Source organism: Camellia sinensis, chromosome 6, assembly GCF_055761805.1.
Source record: "Camellia sinensis isolate YWXY chromosome 6, ASM5576180v1, whole genome shotgun sequence".
Lineage (NCBI taxonomy): Eukaryota > Viridiplantae > Streptophyta > Magnoliopsida > Ericales > Theaceae > Camellia > Camellia sinensis.
Genome location: NC_138966.1, coordinates 162,008,347 through 162,034,103, shown reverse-complemented (window position 1 = coordinate 162,034,103; position 25,757 = coordinate 162,008,347). Strand labels below are relative to the sequence as shown.

The 25,757-nt window shown below is 35.9% G+C and overlaps 1 long non-coding RNA gene across 1 annotated transcript; it reads left to right on the top strand.

Annotated features, from left to right (window-relative positions):
• Nucleotides 1-10,593: 10,593 nt before the first annotated feature.
• On the top strand, nucleotides 10,594-22,716 carry LOC145793002 (uncharacterized). The gene is made up of 2 exons (XR_014333422.1): nucleotides 10,594-10,749; nucleotides 22,446-22,716. It is a non-coding gene; the product is annotated as an uncharacterized LOC145793002 (long non-coding RNA).
• The last annotated feature ends 3,041 nt before the right edge of the window (nucleotides 22,717-25,757 follow it).

Below are 25,757 nucleotides of genomic sequence, written 5' to 3'. Positions count from 1 at the left end.
TTTCAAGTGATCAAAATCACGCTATGACATTTTCAAATCACAATCTTAACTCTCAACCAAAATTCATCATTTTCATCATGGTTTCCTCATTAACAACAATCATCCAAGACAAGAATACACATGAAGCTTTCCAATAAAAGTATTAATACCCCTCAATAATCTCATGCTTAAAACAACAATGTACATAACAATACGTAATTTAACAATTTTAATATGTTTCCCTCAAACACTAGGTAATAATATCAAGGAAACAACTTAAACATTTTCAAACAAATTCGGATACTTGGAGCGGACTTCCGCCTTCCGTTCCCATGTTGCTTCCTTAACTCCATGGTGTCTCCACAACACCTTTACTTGTGGTATAGTTTTGCCCCGTAGCACTTGCTCCCGTATATCTAATATTTGAACCGGTCGCTTTTTGTATGAGGCATCCTCATCTACCTTCAAGTCAACCCAATCGAGCACATGAGAAGGGTCGGGTTCATACTTGCTAAGCATAGATACATGGAATACGTTGTGAACGCCTGAAAGTTGTGGTAGTAAAGCTAGTCGGTATGCCACTTCCCTAATTTGCTCCAATATCTCGAAAGGCCCAATGAACCTCGGAGATAATTTATCACTCTAACCAAATCTCATCAAATCCCGTCCTGGTGAGATTTTAAGGAACACATGGTCACCAACTTTGAAAGATAAAGGTTGTCTCCTCTTATTGGCATAACTCTTTTGTTGGCTTTGGGCCGTAGCTAACCTCTTCCGAATGAGAGAAACTTTCTCTAATAATCGCTGGACCCAACAATGGTGCATCACCTACCTCGGCCCAACAAACGGGTGATCTACAAAGTCGGCCATACAAGGCCTCAAATGGTGCCATCTCTATGCTAGCCTAGTAACTATTGTTGTAGGCAAACTCAATCAATGGTAAGTGCCTCTTCCAAGACCCCTTGAAATCAAGGACGCATGCTCTAAGCATGTCCTCCAAAATCTGAATGGTACGTTTCGACTGCCCATCGGTTTGAGAATGGTAAGTTGTGCTAAAGGTCAACTTAGTTCCCAGCGCCTCTTGAAGGCTTTGCCACAACCGGGCAGTAAAATGAGGATCTCTATCCGATACAATGGTTACTAGGACTCCATGAAGTCGAACTATCTCTCTAATGTACAACTCTGCCAAGTGTTCAACTGAGTCGCCGATGCGCATCGGAATGAAATGCGTAGACTTAGTCAACCTATCAATAATCACCCAAACGGCATCATTGCCTCGTTGTGTTCAAGGAAGTCCAACTACAAAATCCATGGTAGCATGCTCCCATTTCCACTCGGCTATTGGTAAGGGCTGTAGCAAATCGCTGGTCTTTGGTGTTCGACCTTCATTTACTGACAAGTAAGGCACTTCGATACAAATAAGCCGACATCACGCTTCATACCCCTCCACCAAAACTGACGACTAAGATTATGATACATTTTGGTGTCTTCCGGATGTACCGCAAGGCATGAGTGATGGAACTCTCAAAGTACTTTTTCCCTCCAGGATTCTAGTACAAACAAACGGTCTAGATAACGCACACTCAGATTTGAGTGAATGTTCAAACCTTTCTCTTCCTTCTCATTGAAAATTCTATCACGGATGGACTCCACTTCACGGTTTCCTTGTTGTGCCTCTATGACTTTACTAATCAAGGTAGGTTGAGCACTCAAAGTAAACAAGGTTGCACTCTCACCGGACTCACCCAAGTAAATCAAACTTGCCGATATCATCTAGCATAACCCATTCCCAAATGGCCACACTTGCCAAGCTACTCACGAATTTTCAACTCAAGGCATCGGCTACTACATTGGCCTTTCCTAGATGATAGTGTAACTCAAACTCATAATACTCCATAAATTTCATCCACCTCCATTGGCGTAAATTCAAGTCTTTTTGAGAAAACAAATACTTTAGACTCTTATGGTCGGAGAAAACCTCAAACTTCTCGACATACAAATAATACCTCCAAATTTTCAAGGGAAAAATTACTGCTGCTAATTCCAAATCATGGGTGGGATAGTTCTTCTCATGAGTTTTCAATTGTCGTAAACCGTAGGCCACAACCAAGCCCATCTCAAGACGCATCACAACAAATGGTGTAGCCCAAACCTCTTTCCGGGATTATTAAGACCGGTGCAGTAGTCAACCTAGTCTTAAGTTCTTGGAATGACTTTTCACAAGCTTCACTCCACACAAATTTGACACTCTTCCTTGTCAATCTAGTCAAAGGCGCGGCTAGTCTAGAGAAGTCCCGTACAAAACGTCGATAGTACCCCGCCAATCCCAAGAAACTCCGGATCTCAAAAATATTTTTGGGTTGTCCCCAATCCTGTACGGCATCTATTTTCGAGGAGTCTACAGTTACTCCCTCTCTAGACACCACGTGCCCCAAAAACTTCACATCGGTTAACCAAAACTCTCATTTCTCAAATTGGCATACAATCGGTGCACCCTAAACAAGTTAAGCACTACCTGCAAGTGAGTCTCGTGTTCCTCCTATGAGGTTGAATAAATTAAGATGTCGTCCATAAAGACGACCACGAAGTGATCCAAATACTCTTAAAAAAATTGGTTAATCAAATCCATAAAGGAAGCAGGTGCATTGGTCAACCCGAAAGGCATTACAAAGAATTCATAGTGGTCATAACGCGTACAAAAGGCCGTTTTCTGGATGTCCTCCTTTCGGACTCTCAATTGATGGTACCTCGACCTCAAATCTATCTTCGAGAAGCAACGAGACCCTCTAAGTTAGTCACACAAATCATCTATTCTGGGTAGAGGATACTTGTTCTTAACGGTAACCCGGTTCAACTTACGGCAATCAATACATAACCGCAATGATCCATCTTTCTTCTTTGCAAAGAGACCCGGTGCCCCCCAAGGCGACGTACTAGGGCGAATGAAGCCCTTATCTAAAAGCTCTAGGAGTTGAGTCTTCAACTCATGCAATTCAGCGGGTGCAAATTTATACGGGGCCATGGAAATCGGTGTTGTGCCAAGCACTAAGTCAATGGAGAACTCGATCTCCCGGTGAGGTGGCAAGCTAGTACGGTCCTCGAGAAAGATATCCAAGTATTCACACACTACCCTTGGCAACTCAACACGGGCCCCGTTACTCTCACTATCCAAGAGAGTTGCAAGAAGGCCACTAAGTTTTCTCCTACTAGGAGGGTCAAAAACTGACGACAAGACCCTATCAGCTCAGTCTCCCAGAAAATGAAAACAATTGCCATTCGAGGTGCACACTGAAACTCTCTGAAAGTAAAAATCAATCACAGTTTGGTACGAAGATAACCAATCCATGCCTAAAATGACATCAAAACTCAACATATCTAGCAACACAAAAGCAAACGGAAGTCGACGCCCGGCAACCTCTATCTCACAACCACGACATCCCCGGTCTAAATCAACTGTACCCCCGACTAGTGACTCTACTTTGAGCGGAAACGCTAACCGTGCCACCTCTAACCCCAATGCAGAAGTAAATGTAGTAGATATGAATGAATGAGACGCACCCGTATCTATTAACACATTAGCCAAAGAATTACACACAACAAAAATACCTCTCACAACTGAGGACTGGTAACTGCTCTGGCGTGGTAACAGCATATTCGCGCCCCTGTGGCCTCTAATCAACCTACTTATCTCTCGGAGCATAAGCCCGCTGCACTGACTGAGCCAAAGCGGCTCCCTGATTAGCTCGTGAAGTCTAAACTGAGTGAGCCTGCTAGTGGCTCTGTGTCTGCCTAGATCTTGAAACGCCAGATGGGCCTCTCAACTATGGACAAACTCTCTTCATATGCCCTGACTGACCGCACTAATAGCAAGTAGGTCCTTGCCTTCTATTCTGAGACTGACTTAGGGGTCGATTCGGTGGTGGCAACATCTGCTGTCCTCTCCCATTCTGTGGACATAAAAAGGCGTTGTGACCCGGTTGGTCACACTTAAAACACGAGAAACTACCTGGTGCTCTCTTCCCCTGGCCCGCACTAGGCAAGGGAAAGGTAGATCTAGACTGCTGCAGTTGGGACTGGGGTGAAAAGGTGCTCCTGCTCTTCTTGTTAGGTTTGTAATCTCTCTGTGACTCTTGGCCTCTAGACCTTGAACCTCGAAATCTTTCCTCTTCGGCTTGCACTATAATCTCCACATGTGCCGCTGCCACCTCCACAAGACGGTCATAATTCCGGATCATGTTCCCTGCAACCTTGAACAAAATCTTGGTTCTCAACTTCTTCTCAAATTCAATGCAACGGCGCTCTTCCGTTGCCACCAACTTCGGTGCAAACGGGGACAAACTAGAGAAGACCGCCTCAAACTCGGCCACGGACATATTAAGTTGCTTGAGGTCAGGAAATTCTTGCATCAACCTCTCCTTAATAGTGGAAAGTAGATACTTGTCTTGGAAAGCAACCACAAATGCTTCCTATGTCGGCTCCACTCTACCTTTGGCGTACTTCCACCATTGGCCTACATCCCCCTTGAGATAGTAACTCGCTAAAGTCACCCTTAGCTCACTATCTTCAATGTGAAGCATCTCAAATGTCCTCACCATTTGCTCAAGCCACTCATTCGCTTTCTTGGACTCGAGACCACCATGGAACTCATCCGGTTTGGCCCGTAAAAACTACCTAGTAAGGAAACTAGCCCTTGTCTCTACGGCGTTCTCTCGGGCTTGGTTCTCCGTCCTCAATATGTTCATCGATTCTCTCAAAGCCCCTGCCATTTCTCGGGCTAGGGCCTTCATTGTGGCTTGGTCCACTTGCCCCGGAATTTTCGCTTGTCCTACTTGTTCGGCTACGTTAGCTTGACCCACTCGCTCGGCCGCATTGGCTTGTGCGAACCCTTTCTCTTGCACCGAAACCTCATGGACCGGTACTTCATGTACACCTTAACGAACCCTACCGCGTCTCCCGCCTCTACCACCACAGGCTTGACCCCTTCCTGACATCCAAATTAAGGAACAAAGTAAACAATTTAGCATATAATCCTAAATGTGTTCGCAACTTGCCTCACACGTTTGACTACAACAATTTCATATATTTCTCTACCATATAAACAATCTAGTTTCACTCCACATAAGCACTTAGCCACATAAACACATACGGATTATGCCTTTACGATGAAATTCGTTCCACGAAAAATCAAGAATTCTTAGTAGAATGATTATTGATCAAGTACCCTTCTAATAAGACCTCAAGGAATTTAACAAGCGCAAACAACATCCCCAAAGTCCAATCCCATACCCATCTAGTTATATAAACATGCTATCACATAGTCACAAAATACAAAACATCTCCTAATCATGCAAAATGAACCCATTGTTGTAAAACAACCACTTACCACAAGCCCCAAGTATTCAAACCTGTTAGCTCTGACACCAAGTTGTAATGCCCCCAAAAAGAATTATACAGTGGATATAACAATAACCATGGCTCTTAAGAGATATTGGAATAATCCCCAACACTTTTCATTACATGATCATAGTGTTTATACAAAATAATTCCACATGCGGTTATACATTCAATGAATCCTAGCACATGAATATATAGCATGTAGAACATTTAGTCAAAAATAAATAAATGCCCTCAAGGGCTTACAAATTTCAAGGCTTAAGCTCGGTTACACAAATGCCCTTGGCTTACAAAAATATAGTCACAACAAAATAGAGCCTCGTGCTCTCAATACATACATCCACGCCCTAGTTTGGCGGGTTCACCACGTCTTTTCCTGCACCAAAATCCCATAAGGTGAGCATAAAGCCCAATAGAAAATTCTTAACAAAGTATATACATTTTATACAAGCCTCATAAAATGGAATGCATATGCCATGCTATGTTTTTGATAAGAAAATCATATTTTCATCTTTTGAAAACCATATTGCTTATTGATATCTAGACATTTCAATAGTTCAAAATTTATCAATTTAACTCAAGGGGCGGTAAGTACGACTCAGGTAATCCCTAGGTTGGTATCTTCAAGTAGGAATAACTAGCACTACCAAACCCCACTTTACCGAATGCTAACCGGAAGGGAAGTGGTACCTCCTCCACGCGTGTTTTCGGTCTTTCACCCCAGACACTCAGGCCAACTTAATCAATTTCATCTACACTTCCTATCCGGACTTACTAACGTATTTATCCCAAAGCAATTCCAAAAAAAATTTATTCACAAACTTTCCCTTTTTCAATGCAAAAGTTTCCAAACTCAATTCCAAATGTGTAATAACCAATTGAATGAATATTCAATGCAATAATTATTAATGCCATATAACATCTCTCCATTTTCAAATATCTCAGCAATAATTCCATAACAATCAAAACTCTCATTTCTCCTTTCAATGCTATTTCACAAAATGGCCACATATTCATTTAAATCTATCGACAAGTAACAACATTTCCATATTTCATATATTTCTCAACAATTTAGTCATTTCAAGACTATATCACGTCTTTGTACAACGACTTCCAAAACCACCACTTCTCATATTTCATGAAATTCATCATATATATATATATATATATAGAGAGAGAGAGAGAGAGAAAGAGAGAGAGAGAGAGAGAGAGAGAGAGAGAGAGAGAGAGAGGTGAGAATTTCTCCATTCACTTATTCATTTTGGCACAAAAGGATAATATAGTAGTAATGTCATCCATGGATTCTCAACAACTTTTCAAAACCCCCAAATCTCTAGGTTTTCTCACCACTACTATACATACCCAAATCATTTGAAAAGATTTCTTCAAAAACATTCTTTTTCTCAATCAATGTAATCCAAAACCCTCAAGTAATTATTTTTAAAAGAAACTAGGAGGAAATCCACTCTCAAACCACCCATATTGTTGAGTTAGTAATCAACTTTCAATATTAACAAGGGAAACTTCGAAAATCCACAAAATCTTGCAAAAATATATATATAACTCTAAGAAAAGTCCCTACCTCAAGTTTGGAGAAAAAATGAGATGAAACCCCCAAAATCAATGGTGTTAAAGCTCGATCTCCACTGCACAAATTGATGCCCTCAGCTTAGTTCTCCAAGATTTGTGAAGGATGTAGGGTCAAAACTCCAATGGATTGAGAGAGATCAAGAGTGTATGGTGTTTTGATAGGGTTTTTAGAGAGAAAGGAAAGGAAATCGTGTTTTTTAGAGAGAGAGAGACAAAGATGTGTAAAAAGTGAAATGCACACAGCCCAAAAGAGAAGAAAAGCAAAATTTTCAGACTCAGCCGACTTCCGCACGTGCGGAATGTAGCACCCATTTTTGCACGTGCGGAGCGTGCTTCCCGTACGTATGGCACTGATTCCCCGCACATGCGGCACTCTCCTGCACCTTCCTTCCGCACCTGCCTTTATTATAGTAGCCAACCTTAGACCTCTCCTATTTCCCGCACGTGCGGCCCCTTTCCCGCACGCGTAGCCCAAGGCTCTGCACGTATGACTCTGCCCTCCAGCCAGGAAACTTTTCTAGCTCAACACCAGACACTCTGGATCTAACCTCGCACCTTCCGAAACATGAGAAACTCGACACAGAAATAAACAAAGATAAGAGTTTTAAGAAAAGATTTCAAATACAATAACCCAAACTATAAGTCAAGGCTCCCAGTTAGACCCGACACTCTAACGAAAGTAAATTCAACGTAACCCAAGAGAACGAGGCGATTTACATACCAAGTCATCATAATTCTAACATAGATCTTAATAATAGAAATTTATTTTGAAAAAAATCACAAAGAAGAGTACCCTACACTAATGAGGAATTATCATGTATTTTAGAAATTTTACATTGACGGTATATCTAATTAATAATAGAAAACTAAAGAATTACATGGTTCTACAAATTAAAAAGTAATAGAGAAATAAGACAATATTATTAAATGGGCATAAGGCCTCGTCTTAACCCATAAAATAATTTCTACGAATTCTTGTAGTCGTGTTGACATTAGTAGAGAAGAGGACCCACAATTTTGTATTGAGTCATAGGGAACATCAGGGGCACGGTGTTTGGTGATGCGAAATAATGGAGAAATAAGATGATATTGTTTGTTGATTGGTAAGACTTATTGACAGGTGATGCCAGGGTGTTCGCGGTTCGGATTTGGATGGTTTGCAGATCGATTTGGATCCATCTGTATTTATGCGGTTTGAGAAAAGATAATCCGCAATCGCCCGCAGTGCGGTTTGCGGTTTGTGCGAATAGGATTTGCGGATGTGCGGGCGGTTTGCGGATTGGATTTTTTTCTTTAAAAAATTATTTTTGAGCATTATCTTTTTCCAATTTTGTAAATATTTATGTTGGGCCCTTTTCTTTCCATTTTCTAAAATGCTCCAACATTAATAATTAATGAATTAAAACTTATAAAATTAAAAATACAACAAAATCAATTCGTAACACAAACAAATCATTCAAAACCTTAAATCAAATCATAAACTAACACAAGCATATATTTCAAAATCCTAAACTATAACTCCATATACATTAAGGAATTTCATCTGAGACAAGTTCAGTTATGTAACAATAATAATATGATTAGTATTTATTCAGTTTCAGTTGATATAACACTATTAGCAAATATAATGCTAGAGTAAGTTCAAAAAATAAAGGGTGTTTTGTTTTGGACAAAAATATCTAGGTGAGATATAGAAATAAAATCAATAGTTAAGATAAAAATAAATAAATAAAGTGCGGGCGGTTTCTTGCGGGTGCGGGTTAAACCCGCAACCCGCCCGCAACCCGCAAATATATCATATTTCAAATCCCATCTGCCCGCATTGTATTTGTGAAACCGCTCATTTTTATGCGGATTGGGCGGGTTGGGCGGTTTTTGCGGATCAGATAAACCGTTGCCCACCCCTAGGTGATGCCTTGGACTATCAAATAAGTAAAACGTATCTGCTTTCAAATTATTACAACACATTAAAATGCAATAACTTTTGGTCTAGATTTTTTTTCTTTCTTTGAATTTTTACAAAACATTCAATTGTATCGTCCTTAAAAATCCAATGTATAATTTAAATATAACTTTTTTAAATAGCTTTTTTTTTTCCTTTCTCTTTAATGCCCTTAAAATCTGTTCACATGGCCATCCTATGAGCACTTTCTATCAATTATTTTAAATGATGAGTGATGAAAGAATTATATTAAAAGAATAACTAAAGTTTAAGAATTTAATTGTTATAATTAAAAAATAAAAGACTAAAGTGACTATTGAAATTATTAACAAAATTATAATAAAATATACCTATAATCACTAAATTATGCGTCTGTATCAATTTGATCACCAAAATTTTCAATTTTATCACTTTAAAGTCCTTAACGATGATGAAGAATACAAAGCATAGCCTAAGAGTGTTTCCTCTTTGGTAAAGTGATAAAATTATACATCGTGAACAAAAGTGACACCAAAAAAAATAATAATAATAAGCGAAATTTATTATTATTTCAGTTAGGCCTCGTTTGGGAAGTTGGCTATTTTAGTACACTAAAATTTTTGTGTTTTAAAAGACAGTTGATTTTTTTTTTTTATAATTTGATGTGATCTTTGTGAGAGAAAAAATAAAATAATTATAAGTTTGATGTGATATTTTCTTTTATTAGCTATTTTAGCCAATTTTATTTTTTGTGGATTATAGTCCAAAAAAAAAAACCAAAAATACACTTGCCAAACAGGCCTTAGTAATATGGGTGTCTGGAATAAGATCAATTTGATTTAAATTAAAAAAATTTACAACAAAATTAATAAAATTAAAGGGTAAATTACAAACACACCTTCTAAGGTTTACTTAAATTACAAATTACTCCATGTGGTTCTAAAAATTATATTATGCCCCTTAAGGTTTCTAATTTCATAACAAATAGGTCATTTTATTAATAAATCATCAAGTTAATTAATAGTTTTTAATAATGTTAAAATTTTATTTCAATTAATAATTCAGATAATTTTATTATTGTGCAGGTGAACAATTAGAAATTTCACTTTTTCAATTAATTCTGTAAATAAAAAATTTTGACATGGAGATATTTATAATTTCTCAAACTACATGGAACAATTTGCATTTTAAACAAACCTCAGGGAATATATTTGTAATTTACAGAAAATTAAAATAATTCAAAAACCATACTTTCGTAATCATATAAGTACTTTTAGTACCAGAGCTTGTACATGAGCTTTTCTCTCATCAATTCAGCGCATCACATTTTTTTTTTTAAGTCAAAAAGTCATTAAAAAAATTAAATAATCAATAAATTATACAAAAAAAAATTAAATATTCATTTTTTTCTCTTTACTTTTTGTACATTTTTTTTTTGTAGTCATCCCAAACATATTAATTTTTTTTACCTTATATTTTAACAAAAAAATTAAAAAATTATTAAAATAATTTATTCTCAAACGAGGCCTTAATTCAAAAATGACGGATTCTTGTTAGATTTTGTCTGTTGATTTTGACACCAAATAGCTTGTGGACCAAGGCACACCACACCTACCCTATAATTAAAATTTTAATAAATAAATGAATAAATTGACTAAATTACACCAATAATGCTACATAAAAGTAGACTTCATTTTTATATAAATGAGAAATTCTAAAAGCCTTTTTCTGTATCCTAAAAATCAAATATGGCTTCAACGAAGTTATTTGTCTTTGGAAACTTTTTCTTGATTGTTATTCTTCTCTTGGTTTTGATGTCTTGGCAACAAGGGAACTGCTTGAACATTCCACCACTTCTGTCACACGTAAGTTTGCCTCACATATTTTTTGGTTCTCAAATTTTATCTTAATACACTCTCGTCATAGGATTATGTTTAGGGATTTTAATTTATTGAGATTTTCGCATGATTTGTTTACTAAGGCCAAGTTTGGGAAGACTAAAAAGTGCACTTTTTGTTTTTTTGGACTAAAAAATTGAGGTTGAAAATATGGATGTTTGGGTTAACTTTTTGACTTTTTATTGAAAAATGTGTAATAAAAAATTGTAAAAATTGATTTGTAGGGAAAAATTTGAATTGGGAGTTGTGCAGCCGTAATTGTTGACTTTTGGTGAATAGTGTTAACTTTTTAACTTTTTGAGTAACTTTTTGACTTTTTGACTTTTTTGGATCTTCCCAAACTTGACCTAAATATTTGACAAGTGCAATACTAGGTACCCAAACATAACCGTGGAACCACGGTTACAGCCTTGGGCCAAACACGGAAAATAGTACTTTGGGCCAAACACAGAGCATAAAAGGGTATCAGAGAAAAAAAAAAGAAAAAAAGAAAAAGAAGTCATATATATATACTAGTTTAACAAGGCCGTGCAAGGCCCGGATTATTGTTACAGTATATTTAAATTTTATATTTTGATAATATTTTAAAAATTATAATATTATTCTATGAAATTGAATTGAATAAATCATTAGATATATAATAGAATTATATAGTATGATATGTATCATTTTTTGATTTATTATACAATCAATAATGTAGACTCTAATTCTATTACCATATTATTTTAGGTGAATTTATGAGGCTTTAACATTTCTTCTGAATTTATAAAAAAAATTAAAAAAAAAATTATGGTGTGTAGCTTTTCTCAACAGATAAATATAAAATAAATAGGAAGATAATTCTCCCATAAAAAAAAAAAAAACTACTAAGATAATTCACTGAACTAATAAAGAATTAAAAAAAATACATATACATACAAGTAACTAATTTTATTAATACATGAATCATACTCGCATACAAATGACCAATTTTATTAATAAGTAAACCATTAAGTAAATTAACTTTTAATGATATGAAAAAGTATTTTTCAATTAACCATTTTGTTAATAAATAAATCATTAAGTCAATTAATAATTTTTAATGATATGAAAAATATTTTTCAATAAACAATTTTGATAATTTATTATTACATAAGAGAATTGGATTTTTTTTTCCCTGAGTATTGTGACATTCTCGAAAACGTTCAGTTTATTCAACAACACCCAAGGTTCCCTTTTACTATCCATTTTCCAATTAAACAATCATTACACGATAACTGCATTTTCCATTTAGTGACAAAATAACACATAATATCCATTTTATTTCTCTTTGTTTTTCCTTCTTTTGAAAGCGCATTCACCAAATCCGATTTCTTCACATTGCTCGTACCAAAATACAACCCAAGTCTGACTCCACACATTCATCACATTCTCAATCTTAGACTCAAAACTTAAAAAAGATACCTTCAATAAAATAACTCAAGATAGGAAATTCCCATAACACCCTCTAAGCAAGTCCACACATACATGAACACATCTACTCAACATATGAGACAACTCAACCTTACTGAATCATATCACCATAACACATAACACATAACACACTCAATATACCGAAGTATAGTATTAAATCAATGCCACTCTGCCTGCCTCAAGCACGGTAAGCCAATAATACATTTTCTCACAGTGAAATACCAATTTACTAGACACCAGCTGGGAAGGAAAGATACCTTTGCCAATTCTCCAGGCGCTAGCTGGAAGGGAATGGTACCTCTCATTATCAGCGCAGTATACGTTACCAACTATCACAACATGATAAAGTACAATCAATAGGTGTAATGCATACACACAACTATCAACACAACAACGTTATCCTTCACCAATGACCAAGGACAAAATCTCTAAGCAAAATGTATTAAATGCACGAAATACAATCATTCAATTCTGAAGAGTCATTAGGTCCAACAACATTTATGATGTTCCAAAGTTTTCAACTTTTACCAAGGTTCTTCCTCAATTCACAAAAGAGTTATAATTTTCTCTACATTCTAATGTCAATTTCCGAAATTTCTAATTCGCAATACACCAACTTTTGTACATGTGCATATATAATGAAGAGACTTGTTTCATTCATTTAACCAAAAGCTCAACCCACCGAATACAAAATCATAATCTGCTCAATTTCAACTCAATAAGGTTATTGCCCAAAATTCCCAATCTTATGGTTAAATTCCCTTTTTAACAATTAATCAAAATTAACCATTCATTATATTTGATTAATATCAACTCAATCACAAAGTAGATGTTAAAAAAAATCATGAGACCTAATTAAATTACAATAAATCACCAAATCATTAATCAACTTCTTTAATTCACAACATGATCATTTCACTATTTCAACCCCTTTTTATCTATTAGGCATTATTAAAACATAATTAGGGCTTTATATCTCTCTAATCCTAAATATGTTAAATCACACCTCAATTTAACCCAACATCAACCAATCTCATAAAAATCTCAATCTTAACACCCAAATCTTAAATCCTCTATCATGATTTTTCGAAAAATCCTCAATAACATGGTTTTTATGCAATAAAACTTACCACATGTCTATCTATAGGGGAAGCATTGAAGAAAATCAAGGAAATCCCTACCTCAAGAGAGAAGAGGAGAAAAAGCTCAAAAATCAACCTCGCTGGAAAGCGATCTCCACCGGTCAAGACGAAGCCCTCAACATGCTCATCATTTTGGTATAAGGGACTAGCATCAAAATCCCAATGGATTTTTTGGATCAAAAGAAAATGCAAAGCTTTGGAGAGTTTGGGTAGAGAGAGATGAGAGAAAAAGAGAGAAACATTGTAGAGAGAGAGTGATATATTCAGATATGGGTGAAAAGGGGACAAAAAGAGCAAAATATAGCTGAAAAGCATGAAAAACGGAGTAGAAAATGGACCTGGCCACATGTGCAGCGCCCTCTCCCGCACGTGCAGCTCTCACCCCCGCACGTGCAATCTCCCTCGCACCACCACTTCTGCACCTGCCATTTAGGCAGTGTGCTCACAGCCTAAACCTCAGCTTCCCGTATGTGCGGCCTAGTTTACAGCACGTGCGGCCCCTTTCCGCACGTGCGACCCATGGCCCCGCACGTGCAGCCCTGGCCCTCCTGTCTGGAAAAACCTCGGCTTCTTTCCCCGACCCCTTCGATACCGCCCCCGCACCCTCCGAAACGAGTGGAAACTTTGACTCGAGACAACCACAATAGAAATTATTTTAAGAAAGAATTTTCGACAATGACTTACCTGACATAACTCAAAAGAAGCGGGACGGCTTTCGAACCGGTCATCACAAAAATGAAAAGGCAAAATTGGAAAGCAAAGATTAACCTCAAGCATCTAAGCAGTTCTTATATATATACTAGTTTAATAAGGCTCATGCAAGACACGAGGTATTATTATAGTATATTTAAGTTTTGAATTTTGATAATTTTTTAAAAATCAAAATACTGTTCTATGAAATTGAATAGAATAAATCATTATATATATAATAGAATTATGTGGTATGGTATGTATCATTTTTTGATTTGTTATACGACCAATGATGTAGACTCCAATTTTATTACCATATTATTTTGGGTGAATCTATGAGTCTTTAACATTTCTTCTGAATTTATAAAAAAAATAAATAAATAAGTAAATAAAAAATTAAGGAGCTTTTTTGATAAGTCCTTTTTTTAAGAGTTTTATTCCATTCAACCCATATTCTTTTTGACTATTCCATTAGATCCTATTTGAGGTAAGAAGACCAAAATACCACCAATCTCTCATGTCCCCTATTAATGTTGATTGTCATTATATTTTGGTCGTTCCCATGCATCAGGATGTTGACTGCCATTATATTCATATTAATTTGAAATGAATTTTTGTCATTGTGTTGTCAATTACATGTTGTGAATATTCACACCATGTAATTGAAATGAATATTCACATCATTATATTCACATTAATTTGAAATAAATTTTTCTCATTGTGTTGTCAATTACAAGATGTGAATATTTATACTAAAACATACGAATGTAAACATTCACATCACTACATTAGATGAGAGAGAATGATCACATGTTGTGAACGTTTACATCACTACATATTGTGAATAAGAATGTGTTATCAATTAAAAATATAACATGTTATGAATGTTCACATCACTACATTAGATGAGAAAGAATTTTTCGGAAAGGTGTTGTGAACATTCACATCAGATGAGAGAGAATGTTCACATTATTTTTAATGTGTTGTCAATTAAAAATAAGAAGGTTCACATGTTGTAGAAATTCATATCATTACATTAGATGGAGAGAGAATTTTTTGAAAAGGTGTTATGAACATTCACATCAAATGAGAGAGAATGTTCACATTATTTTTAATGTGCTGTCAATTAAAAATATATTCACATCAGATGAGAGAAAATGTTCACATTATTTCTAATGTGTTGTCAATTAATAATATATTCACATTATATAATAATATAAAATAATAACATCAATGTTATTTAATTTGTGTATGAAATTTTCTATGCCTTGGTCCTTTCTTTTCTTTCTCCTCCCTCCAACGTTAAATATCAACATTAAATATCAATATTAAATATAAGGGCATACGAGTTTAAGAAAATAGTGTAAATCAAGAAAAATGATTTTATGGAATAAAAGTATAAATACATGGGACTAAGTGGGTTAAAAAATTACGTCATGGACTTTTTGGATTAAAACACTTCTAAATGAGATTTATCAATAAAAATCCCAAAAAATTATGGTATGTAACTTTTCTCAACAGATAAATATAAAACAAATATTAAGATAATTCTCTCATTTAAAAAAAACTACTAAAATAATTCACCGAACTATAAAGAAACAAAAGAAAATACATATGTATATACAAATAACTAATTTTATTAATACATAAATCAAATTGGCATAACGAATGACCAATTTTATTAATAAGTAAATCATTAAGTAAATTAACAATTTGTAATGATATGAAAAATATTTTTCAGTTAATCATTTTGTTAATAAATAATTACTTAGTCAATTAATAATTTTTAAAGATATGAGAAATAATTTTCAATAAACAATTTTAATAATTTATTATTGCATAGGAGAATTGGTTTTTTTTCCCCCTTGAGTATTGTGTTAAATGAAAATTTATAACAAACGATAGTTATAATTTCTAGTATTATAGGACCAATTCTTATTTAAAAAAATCTTATGGGAGTATTTGTAATTTGTTAAAAAATAAAAGATTTATGTTTCATAATTGATAAAAAAATGTTTGCATAATTACAAAAAAAAAAAAAAAAAAATCCATTTCATGATTGACCAAGAATATTCTTGTAATTATGAAAAAAACCTATTACATAATTGACCAAGAATGTTTGCGTAATTATGAAAAAACCTTCACTCAACATATTAGAAAGAAAAGACGAATCTCAAGCAACTAAGCGGTTCTTTTATATATATAGATATATTTTATAAACTTTTGTCTTCAGTGTTTTTTATTTTTAACTTTTATTTTGTGTTAAAATATTTTTAATTTTAAAGTCCATCTAGAAAAATCTAATCTAATTTTTTTTACCATGTCACTGGTGGAATTTTTCAATTTTTTTCCTTTTATGGTCTGTCTAATAGTGTAAATTTATTTGAAATTTTTAAATTTTTTTTAATAATGTCTTGGCAACATGCTTTTTTAGCTACAATGTCAAAAAATCACTACAAAAAAGTTATCTATTCTTCCTATTAATTTCGCACATTTTTCATAAAAATTAAAAAAGATAATTAAAATAGTCAATTTCCATAATAACCCAAATACGAAAAAAAATCAATAAAAGGGAACTGCTTGAACATTCTACCACTTTTGTCACACATAAGTTTGCCTTATATGTATTTTTTGGTTCTCAAATTTTATCTTAATACACTCTCGTCATATGATTATTGTAGGGGGATTCAAAGTTAGGAAGATGATTAGAGAGACAAAACTATGTTAATGGTCCAACAATGGTGGAAAGACTAGAGAGTGAGTAGCTAGGTGAGGGTGAAGCAAGCAGCTCAAGCAAAAATGAAGCAGGCATCTCTATTTCAGAATTCTGTCAGATTTCAAAATTATCGAAACCAACTTTTGAATACACCATTGCGTAGCTCTCGTCGAGTAGAGCAATTTGAAAAAAAAAATAAAAAATATATATATATATATATATATATATATATTCACCTCAAACCGGAAGCTCTCTTAATCGCCGGTCAAAGTTAGGCTAAAAAAGTCAACCATCCAAACTGAGAAGACGGACCGAGCCGAACCAACTGAGCCAAGCTGAGCCGCGAAGCCGAGCCAAATAATATTCTGTGACATCGCTGTGACTTCACTGTGGAATATTCTGCAGAATATTCTGTGCCACATCATCACCCAGTCAGACAACACATCAGCGTGGGCCATCCGCTACATTAATGTTGACCGACTGCCACGTCAGCAAGGTGCAACGTCATCAGTAATTTTTTGAATTTTGCATTTTGGTCCCTGAATTTTGGTAAAATTACAATTTAGCCCCAGTGTAAACACCCAATTTTTTACCGCCCTTACGACTTGGGCGTCACCGCTTGTGCACCCAATGATGAATTTGTATATGCTTGTCAAGTGCTCGAAGTTCTCAGTAGAATGCCATAACTTTGAGCCTTCAAACCTAAAAACCCTAGGACCTGCAGGCCCACTAGTGTGGGCTGGTGGCCACCAATGTGAGCTTCCGGCCAACATTAGTGGCCTGCCGACCACTTGTGTGTTTTTACAGATATTTATGCCGGCTGCGCTAGCTGTTTCCACAAGTGCATGCATCTGCCTACATGTGCATGTATGGATATTTCTGAGGGAGTTTTATGTTTTTCTATAAATAGAAGACCCCCCTTCTATTTTGAGGATTGGAAAATTTGGAGCAAAAATATTTCTCTCTCTCTACAATTCCCTCTCTTTCTTGCAAATTCTTAAGCCTTTGCCTATGCACTCTAAACCAAACCTTATGGTATTTGAGCTGAGGTACTTGAGCTTGCTTTGAGCTCTTGAAGGCGTGTAAGTGTTGGTTTGTTACTTAGAAAGGGTTCTCCTCTTCAAGAGGTATAAGTCTTGGCTTGTTTCTTTGATTTATTTGCTTTTTTTTCCTACTGTTTTTGCACTGTTTATACTCTGTATTTTTGGACTGAAACTTGTGGTTTAAGGCCATTAGGGGTGGAGGGGTGGATCACTCTTCTTTGCACCTCACTTCTTAAGCCTTTGCTCTTGTGTTTCCCACCTTTTTGTCAATTTTTTTTTGAGCCTTTTAATACTGAATCTCAGAGGTTTTTCAGAGGCTAAAACCATGTTTTGAAGTCCCAAAATTTTTTTTTGGGGGGGGTAGCCTCACCTCCTTGTGCTTGCTTACTAGCTTAACTTGCTCCATGTTGTAACTTATTGTTTTAGCTATTTTTGTCTTAATTCCAGCATGTTTTAGGACTGTTTTAAGACTATTTTAGTGTGATTGTTCCATTTATGCCTTGTATTGCATGCTTGTAGTGTAATGGTCCTCATAGGTTTGGAGGTTTAGGCCTTAACCACCAACTTATTCGAGTTTATAGTGTTTATTTCAAGCTTTCCATACTTGTTATCACCTCTAATCACTTCTGCAGCCTCCCTCCTTTCTTGGCTTTTTCTTTTCTTTGAAAGTTGTTTCAAACCAAGTGTTTGTTTAAGCATGAGATTGAGGTATTGTGCTTAGTAGTTTAATCCCTTTGGGGGTTCATTACCAACGACATGGTGTCTCTCGCATGCCCAAAACAACTATTTGTTTGGTATTTCTTTCCATTAGAGGACTTAAAGATCACTATTGGACTTAATGAACTAAGGAATGGTTGGTAATTAAAATGAAGTAATAAAATTGGGACTAAAAATGGTGCAAGATAATAAACAATTTGGTATTCAATCGGACGTTAATTGAACACATGGAAACTTGAGGCTTTTTATACTTGCTAGTGATGAAATGGTTCAAGTTTCCAAGGTCAACCACTTCCCTTGATCAATCCATGATAGGGAGGAGGTTTGAGAGTCTTTTATTATGCATTTATTGAACTTACACACTTTGGCTCATAGGCCATCATGCAATGAAATTGCATCGATTGATGGCTTGCGTATTGAGCTTGCCACTCCTTTGAGCTGTATGATGATAAGAAGGGGTAAGGTGTACAAACATATCTTGAGAATACCCTGTTTGTGCTTTGTATGCTTTCTGTTGCAACAGGAGAAACCAAGCTTCAGTGGCTGGCCAGCCAGCCAGCCACTATATCTGGCTTGCCAGCCACTTTTGTCAGATTGAGCAACAACTTTTTAGAACAGAACAGAGCAGAGGCTGAGGTAAAAAGATGTTCTAATTGTGCAACAGAGGCATTCTGGTAACAGAACAGTGGGCTTTTCGGGTGGAAATCTGCTCATGCATAAGCATTCCTCGCTTCCCGAGACTGATTAGTTAGCTTAGTTACTTCTTTCATGTTGTAATTAATTAGTCAATTCTAATTTGTAATTAATTAATTAATCAGTTCCATAGAATAGTTAATTAATTAATTTGTTTTGTAATAGCTAATTAATTAGCTTAGCTAGTTAGTTCATTTGGACCCTCTTGCGCGAGGGCACAGTTGTAACAATGTGTATGTCTTCCAACCCCACGTCTTTCTCCCTTTTATTTACCTGCTTACGATGGTTAGTCTAGGGCATCATGTTTCGTTTAGCATCTCTCATGCCTTGCATCAATTGTCTTGCATGCATTAAGCTCAGTGCATCATTCTAACTTGCATTGTTAGTTAATATTTCTTTGAATACGTGCTTAGACCGCATGCTATCAAATTAATTCATACGCCATATTAGTAGCCAAGCCTAGTAAATTGCATATTGCATGTATTGCATTAGTTACATTGCATAGTTAGGATCATGGATTATTCTAACTCTATCATCTTTTTTTAGCTTGGAGTACTAGGTGAGCTTTTATTTGTTTTAGCATACCGCATGAGTGTGGTTGTTACCATGTTAAAGCATGTTCACCACGATGCTAAGTACTTAAGTGATAAACTGTTTGAATGCATGTGGATGAAGGCTAGTTGCTTGAATTGGGATAGTTTGATTAATGTACATTTGAACCCACTTTTTCAAGTGGCACATTCAGAAACTCTTTTAAAAAACAAAATGAAATCAAATGTTCCAATTTTGGCAAAATAGTCTATACTTGTGTGCGCATTACATAGAAATGTTAGCCTAATAATCGGAACAAGAGCATATAACGTAAATAAGAATCACATCATGATTAGTAGAGGCCGATCTTTGATCAGGCAAGCGGAGGTGCTCAATTCATGACCTTTCCCTCTCGTACCTAAAGTTTCCAAGCCGAGACAATCTTGGTGATGACGGACATGTGACCTTTGGCACGAGTCATGGATTTTCTAAATTTTCCAAAAATATTTAGGTGGCGACTCTGTATCTGGCAAAACAGTCCATTTTTGGCATTTTGATTCAAAATCGATTTTCTAAAAGATTTGCCGGATTTGGACTCTTTTGTGTTTTCTATTTCACATTGCACTTGTGGAATCTGATTCAGAATCACGGGAGTCTGAACTGTAGGGCTTATCATCTTCCAAAAGGAGCACGAAAAGTCGAGCTGTAATAACCCTCACCACTGTTTACCGATTAACCACTAGTTACTGCTAAACTGAGACTGATTATGAAAAGTAATTGAATCGGCTGAAACACTGAACCGACTGATTGAACGTACTAGTTAAATGCATGTCTATTTGTTTGACTATTTAACTATCTGTTCATATTTTATGTTTAAACTGCAAATTGAAGGCCTTATCGGCAGCCGAACCAGAAATTGACTGATGCTTTATGATCATTAGAATTTATGTGATTTTATGGTAAAATTTATTGAAAATTGATTTGGTATGGTTTAATTAGACTACAATGAGCTTAATCCCATAAGTTGCATTATCTACCATTTTGCCATGCCTAGTGACCCACTAACTAAACACTTGGAGCTTCATACACACTTGACCAAAACATCTTCTTCAGCCATTTTTGAGAGACATAGCTAGCTAGAGTGAGAGAGAGAGAGGATAGGAGTGATTTCAACTTGATTTTGTGAATTGGCTTGAAGAACTTGAAGAATTGAAGTACAGATTGCAAATTGAGCTCCCTTATCTTGCATTGGAGACCTAAGGTAGTATAATTACCCTCTTGTTTACGATTTGAGCTTGTTCTTGCATGATTCATGTCTATTAAGGGATTGAGTCTAGAACTAGCTTAAGTTGTTGATTTGAAGCTTAATCCTTGCATGCATGGCATACTCTTGCATTTTGAGGTTGACTACATGTAATTTGGTACATGCATGTTCATATTATTGGTATAGTCCATGATTTCATCATGTTTTGGAAAGAATTGGCTCAAATTGAGCTAGCTTTGAAGCTTTGGAGTTGTTGAATTCATGCATGTACATGTTTGAGTTATGTTTATGAAAATTGGTTTGAAATTGGATTTAATTGAACTACCTTTGGGCTTTGATTTCTCAATTGAGCTTTGAAACATGTTATATTATGAGTTTTGAAGTGTTTTCCAGAAAATTAGCCCAAAAGGATTGAATTTGGTGTTTTGAAACTTGGATTTGAGCTTGAGGTTCAAATTTGGGAATTCCAGATTTTGAACTCACGCTCGAGCGGGGTGTCTGGCGCTTGAGGGTAAAAATCGTGCTCCCAGCATTTTGTTGTGTTTTGCAGTCCGCTCGAGCAGGGTAAATTACGCTCGAGTAGGACATTGTGTGTCACGCTAGAGCGGGTGTCGAGCGCCCAATCGAGCGTGATTTTCGCACATCCAGCACTTTTGACTGTTTTGCAGTACGCTCGAGCGGGTAAATCTACGCTCGAGTGAAAACTTTTGTCTGCATGTCTGCTCGAGCAGAGTAACCTACGCTCGAGCGAGACCCCTGCTTTCTGAAAATTCTAAAAATACTTTTCAAGTGCATCTTTGCATCCTCATTTCATTCTAGGTATTCTTAGGCCTAGTTTAAGGCATCTTAATAAGGATATAGATGTAGAACCACACCGAGTCTAAGTGGGGACTAAGTCTTTGATTCCCGAATGTGAACTTAGTGTGTGTTCATCCTGTAACTGTGTAGGGTTAGCATCTGAGTACGCGCTCTAGCTTAACTGTAGCCCAGAACTCTGTGAGTAACAACTGTGTAAAGATATGTTCAAATATGAATATCTTCTGAATGGTTAAACTGTACTGTTTCCAAATTGATACTGTTAACTGAATGAATGTATGTCCTCTATTCTGAACTGTATTGTGGCATCCTTAGCAGCTACTGTTACTGTTACTGCAACTGTTACAGAGATCTCTGTCGGTTCCCATGTTGGAACCACCACTGTTTACTGATATGATGGCCATCAACTGACTATTCGGTCTAATAAGACCTATTGTACTGTTTTGCTACTAGATGTACCACATATGATTGTATCAACTGAATAATTGATATACTGATTGAAATGATTGTTTTCAATACTGTAAGGACATTTATTCTTAACCCCTTTATGCATTATGTTATTCACTAGGCTTTAGCTCACTGCTCATATATATATGTAGGCGTACAGGCACCAGACCGGAGCTAGGAGCGTGGGTTAGACTCCCCTTTTGTCCAAGCCAACCATTATGCCTCACTGCGAGGTTCCGAGCCGATCAAGTTAAGGCTATGGTGTGTTTTAGTTTTTTCCCCTGTCTGTTCTGTTTCTGTATAGACTGAATGTTACTGTACTGTACTATCTTAATAAGGATCAAGTCCCTGATCCGGATAATTGTAAATGTTGTACATACTGTTTTGCATTGATTGTATATACGTATGAAAAGTCTTTTTGCATACAGACTGTCACAGCTCATTGGACATTGTCTATTTACTGTTTTGGCTTCCGCCATGCCCCTGTACTCTGTATTATTGTTTGACTGTTAAGCAGACCTTCGGTAATCATGGATTACTGGCCGGTTACGGTGCTAAACCCATAGGGGCGGGTTTGGGTCGTGACACGAGCTACACCCAGTTATTTCTGAATTTATTTTTTTGGCCCCTGAAAATTCTAGAATTTTTAATTTAGCCCCTGGAAATTTGGAAATTTTCAATTTGAGAAGGGTATTGGTATACCAAACTGTCCTAGTCATCTTTGAAGTGGGCTCTTTTGGTAGTTTCAATTTTTTTTTTTTTTGAAGAAAAAAACAGCTGAAGAAAAAGAAATGTTGTTTCCAAAGTCAATGTAGCATAGAATGATACTAATTATTCTGAATTTGAATTTTAGGTTGTTGGTGTGGTCATCGGCCACTTGTTGGTCTTGGAAAAAAAATTCACATTTGTCGATTTGAAGAAGATCTTGTGGCAATCTACTTCAAGTCTTAGTAAAACTTTGGTTTTTTGGAATTTTGGAATTTGACATCATGATGGAGTTTGGAATTTAGATTTGTTGTAGAAAATTAGAAGAACTAGTTCATTTTGTTCTGCGGTTTGGATTGACTTGATATGTCTCGAACTTTTGATTCTGCTGTTTCGTTTTGATTTGTTTGTAGATAGGTGTTGAAACTGGATCCAACTTATAATCACTTGAACTATTGGCTTGTGAGTTATGGTCCATTGGCTTAATCGCCGAGCTTGACAAAAAAAAAATAAAAGAGAAACTAGGAGAGAAAAAAAAATTAAAAAAACAAAAAAAAGTCCAAAAGTAAGTTCGAATTTCAACCCATTGGATAAACTCAAATCAAAATCTTATTTGTACTAGCCTAAAACTTGTTTGTAGTATGAGTTTGAGTCAAATAAAACTCTTAACAAGCCTAACAGGTTATGATTAAATTGCATATTTTTAGTTAGACAGAATGATGGCTCTTTATAACAACGAGCCTACCAAATGTTACGGATTCACTACAAGAAAAGGGACTATATAACACGGAAGCATTTGCGACGGCATCACTTACCATCGCAAAAAGTGATTTTTTGCCATGATACCACTTGTCGTTGCCAATAAATGGGTTTTTAGCGATGGTATTTTGCTGTCGCAAAAAAACTAAAATATTTGTAGTGTTTCACCCATTTTTTCAGCTTCCTGTCTCTCTCTTTCTTGCTCATCTCTCTTCTCTTTCTCTTTCTCTCTCTCTCACTCATCACTCTTTGTCTGTCTGTCTGCCCGTCTCTCTCTCTACCACACTATGCTTGCGTTGCTCACTCTCTCCCTTCCCTCTTCTCGGTTTACCGATCTTCCTCTTGATTTATCGATCTCTTTTCTTTCTCTCTCTCTCTCTCTCTCTCTCTCTCTCTCTCTCTCTTGTTTTTCAATCATTCATCTCTCATTTCTCTTAATCACTTGTTGAAAGAGAAAAAAGTAAAAAAAATGAAATAGGCCTCTCGTTCATCTCTTTTCTCTCTCTCTCTCTCTCTCTCTCTCTCTTTATCTCTCATCTTTCTCTCTTTCTCTCTCTCACTCATCACTCTTCTCCCTGGCTCTCTTATCTCTCTTCGTTCTCTATCTCTCTTGCTCATATTTATTCTCTCTTTCTCTCTCTCTCTCTCTCTCTCTTTTGCTCATCTTGTTTCTCTCTATTTTTTTTCTCTCTCTCACTTATCACTTTTCTCTTTGGCTTTCTCATCTCTCTTCGCTCTCTATTTCTCTTACTCATCTTTCTTCTTCTTTTTCTTCTCTCTCTCTCTCTTTATATATATATATATATATATATCTTGTTCATCTCTTTTTGTTGTCTCTCCCTCTCTCTTTGTCTATCTCTCGCTCATCTTGTTTCCCTCTCTCTCTCTCTCTCTCACTCATCTCTTTTCTTTTTCAATCGTTCATTTCTCTTAATCACGCCCATCTCTTTCTCTAAGCCCATTGTTGTTGAAAGAGGAAAAAGTCAAAAAATGAAATGGGTCTCTCTTTCTCTCTTTGTCTCTTTCTCTTTATGTCTCTTGCCCATCTCTCTTATTTCTCTCTCTTTCACTCATCTCTCTCTCTCCCTTGCACATCTCTCTTCTCTCTTTTTTATGTCTCTCTATATCTCTCTCATTCATCTCTCTCTCTCTCTCTCTCATTTTTCCCCCTCAGGCAAAAATCCCCAAATCTCAAATCCCTAATCTTTTGAACCAAAAACCCCTATCTCTGTCTGTCTATCTCTCTGTCTCTCTCTCTCACTACAACAAAATGAGTCTTTAGAGACGAAAACTAATGATGAAAATAAATTTTATCACGAAAGACGTACCTTTTAATGAGGAAAATAATATTTTGTCTCTAAATGTGCCATTTTTTGAGAGAAAAATAAAATTTCGTCACCAATCTACATGCATAATAAAAAAAATTAGGTGACGAAATTAATTTTTGTCATTATTTATTTATTTTTTTTGGTCACCAAAGATTTTCTCGCTAATTTTTTTGGGTGGCAGCAAAATTTTGAGACTTTTGGTGAGAAAAAAAATTGATCCCCAATTATAAAATTATTAATGACAAATATATTTTCGTCACCAATAATTGTTGATATTTTAATATCGTTCAGTGAGAAAACTATTTTTGTGGTCAATAATTTTATCTTTTGATAAGAAAAAAAATTTTCCACCAATTTCGAAGGGAAAGTTAAGCGGGAATGGAAAACAAAATAAGCTAATAAGTTTTTCCCACTTTCCTCTTCTCTTATTTGTGATTCTCTCTCTCTCGGAACGATAAACACCTCATCGACACAACCTTTGTGTCTCTTCATCTTCTCCGAATTCGGATCCCCTTCCCCAATAGATACCCATCCTCTTCGCTATAGACGGTGCTGTTCATTTCCCTTACAACCCTTTGAAATTCATTGGCTTGGGAAAGACCTGCAATTTTGGTAAGGTTCTAAACCTAGAGTTTGTTTCTTTTCTGTTCTGAAACCCTTCCCTTCTTAAAT